General features: G+C 38.9%; 1 non-coding gene across 1 annotated transcript; it reads left to right on the top strand.

Moving 5' to 3' along the window:
• Positions 1-3,454: 3,454 nt before the first annotated feature.
• On the top strand, positions 3,455-3,586 carry LOC141417737 (small nucleolar RNA SNORA51). Its single transcript, XR_012442376.1, has one exon. It is a non-coding gene; the product is annotated as a small nucleolar RNA SNORA51 (small nucleolar RNA).

The following is a 3,586-nucleotide window of genomic DNA, read 5'->3' as shown; positions in this document are numbered from 1 at the left end:
TCGGGAGGAGGTGAGGGGCGGTACTGCCTGGTGTTGTCCAGACTTGAGCTGTTGTGTGGGCTGCGGACAGGTGTATTGTGTGCTTCAGTGAAAGCAACCAGTGTAGGAGGCGTCTCGCCCAAACCCTTCCAAAAGAAAGTTAGTGACTTTTTACAGTGAGGCCATACTTAGTATCTCTTGTCTTGCTTAATCCTCACCATATCCCTGCCAGGGCTCATTTCCCCCATATTTCACAGCAGTATCCCACAAATTAATGACTGTCCAAGGCCGCACTGCTTGGATTAGGGGTACGTTTGCTTGCCAGCTGCCTCTCAAAAGCGCTTGATGGTTGAGCTCCAGTCGAAATGTTGACTCTAGTGCCTTCTTCCACTGGCGGGTTCTACTAGAGTGCCAGGAAGTGCATTTGGGATCCTGATGGTCACATTTTCAGGAACTGTTGATTATAATGGACGACCCTCAAGATCAATCTTTACTGACTTAATCTGCCTTTTGAGGTCGCTTAGTACCACTCATCCTGTTAAACATCCAGAGCTTCGTTCAGGAGTTTCCTTAAATCAGTATACACTTAGACTTAGTAAAAACTGCACCTCTGCTCTGAAGATCACTTAAATTATTCATCCAGCAACTCCATAGTCATTTACTAGAAATCTGTTGTCTTTGCAGATCACAAAATTCACAAGACACTGTATTTACCATCCTTTACCATGTACTTTAGAATAACATGCATATTTTATCTCCCTTACCGGATACTGAGTTGGAAACTTGAGGGCAGAGTCAGTATCTAAATGAAAATTTCAGAATACCTGCTAGGAGGTGAGCTGAGTATTGGAGACAAAATGGAGACTGAGTCCTTTGAGGACATGCTGAGGGGGGACAAACCCTCAGACTTTGCTATCCCATCATATGCAAAGTATAAACTGGTATAAAAGTAGAATAGGAAAAATTCACAAGTGAAGAGGATATCTTCATAGGTCATTAGCAAACTTCAATGACTCAACACGAAGCAAAGACTTTGTATTGGCGATTGTGGATGGAAGTAACAATGACTTCCACCACCACCTTTTTGCCAATTTAGGCAATGTGAGTGGGTTAGGCAAAGGGACTGGCTGAGCAAGGAGTAGACATGCTCTAGACCCAGACGACTGAGTTCAGTGTGAGTACAGGAGGCTAAGAATACTGTGGAGCATACTGAGTGGGATAAGGCAGGAATCTAGAAAGTGGAGGGAGTGAAGGTGATGGGAAAAGAAACTGAAAAGAATTTGGGGGGAAAATTATGGAATCCTTCTTTACCACTTTTTTTTTTTTTTCCTCTAGTACTAGGGATCAAATCCAGGGCCTTGGACATTCTAGGCAAGTGTTCTACCAGTGAGCTACACGCTAAGCTTTCCACAGGCTTTTATTGGGGCCCACTGGGTCTGCACCTGGCTGAGTAATGGAATACAGAAATGAATAAAATAATACATGTTCATAATATCCCTTATTATTATGTTAGAAGAATTTCTCCACACCAAAGTGTGGGCTTTCCTCAGTGGGCAATGGAAAATCCATGATGTTTTAAAACTTAACTTGTTTATAAAGACCAGTAAGTCAGAGGTAAGTGAAGCTACAGGGAGTGGCTGCTATTTCCAAGAAGCTGTAAGTGGATAAAAAGGGGCTAAGGGCAGAATCTTAAAGTATGGGTCTCCAAACAGAGGCTGCTACAGAAGGGGTAACCAGTGAAGGATTGGGGGGAGGCTGTCAGGACAGGGTCAGGTTTTGGATCCTAGTAAGGAAGTGGTGGACAGTGCTCAGTGTTGGAGTAAGTCAAACAGCATCAAGGCTGTGGGGTTTTGACCTTGAGGATACTGCTTAAAGATGAGATTCATCAGTGCATACTAAGTTACAGTTAGATAGGAGCAAGAAGTTCTGGTGTGCCATACTGCACAGCAGAATTACTAGAGAAAACAATGATGTTTCCAAAAGCTACAAGAAAGGATTTTGAAAGTTTTCAGCATAAAGCCATGTTTCAGGTGATGGATATGGTTAATCTGATTGAGACATTACACAATGTAATTATGTATATCAAAACATCACATACTACCCCATTATTATGTTCCATGTATTGTGTTTTTATGTATCAGTTAAAATAATTTATGTTGAACATGGTAGGGTATTTCTATAATCCCAGCACCTGGGAGGCTGAGGCAGGAGGGTCGTGAGTTTGAGGGCAGGCTGAACTCAAACTCTTTTGAGACTTACTCTCAAAAGACAAAAACAAAACAAAACAAAACTTAAAATAAGAAGGGAGATACAGAAAGGAAAGGAAGCAAAAGTTATAGTCATGAAAAGCAAGCACATAGTACAGTTTTACATTGCAGTTATGGGGCAAAAAGGCAAGTTAATAGGACTAAGTAGAGAACGTTTTCAAATCCCTTGTTTGAAATGTGGACGCAATGAATATTCAAAATATCTAAAATCAGATCTGGAAGGCTTTCTGTTACTACTGGTGTAAAAGACACAGAAGACAATGTAAATTTCATCCATCTTCTTCCTATATTACTAATTACAATGTTTTCCATTCTTCAAGTGTTTCAATTTCAGTTCTATATACAATAAATATGTTGGCCTCTACACCACAATTGCTTCTACTACTTCCCCAATAACTTCATAGACCTTAACTGACACTTTTCTAATGGTCGAAACAAGTAACAAGTTAAATCTAACAATTTAGAATGAGGACAGAAAGACAGTTAATGAAATCCTGAACTGCAGATTTTATTTTTTCAGGAATGAAGATTTTAACTTATTTTAAGTTATATACATTTTGTAAGACAGATCAAACAGACATCAGGAAATTAAAGAAGCCATCTAAAAACTTATAAATTACAACAATAACACATTTAATTTTAATGGCCTGAGACCATTAAACAATTTAAACAGTAACCTTAATAAAAATGATTAGGGTTTGTGTTGCTTAGTCTGTGGTAAACTTTAAGGTCACAGGCACTGATTCCATCAGAAATACTGCTACTTATTTTTATAATCATATATCTTTCATGATGTCCTAGGTCTTAAAGATGAAACAAAAAATAGTGATATCAGATAAAAATTATGCTCAAAAGTAAGATATATCCTAACCCTCAGCCTGGAGACCGAGGAAGGAGGATGACCACTTTTGATGCTAGTCTGGACTACACAGTGAGACCCTGTCTAAAAAAACAAAAACAACAAAAAAACACAAACTAAGATACAAAAAATGAGCTTAAAATCATGATGCAGACCTTTCTGGGGGAAAAATCAACTTCAAAGTAAAATACAAGGTAGAATAAAATCAGTTTTTATAACTTTAAACCACTTCAAAGGATAAGATCAATAGTGTAAATAATAATGGCATTACATGAAAATCTGTAGTATTTTTGGAAAATATTTTTATTTTGGTTGCTTTCAAAATTGGGGCATTTAAAATGTAAGTAGAGGCCTCCTGGTGCTTACCAGAGGCTCTGTTCTCACACTGAATGTATAGAAAGGGGAGGCAAAGTCAACCCACCTCACATACACCTCAGCCCAGGACCTGTGCCTAATCTGTATTATGAATGGGGAGACATGG

The sequence above is a fragment of the Castor canadensis genome, chromosome 15 (assembly GCF_047511655.1).
Source record: "Castor canadensis chromosome 15, mCasCan1.hap1v2, whole genome shotgun sequence".
Taxonomy (NCBI): Eukaryota; Metazoa; Chordata; class Mammalia; order Rodentia; family Castoridae; genus Castor; species Castor canadensis.
This window is presented reverse-complemented; position numbering and strand designations above follow the sequence as displayed.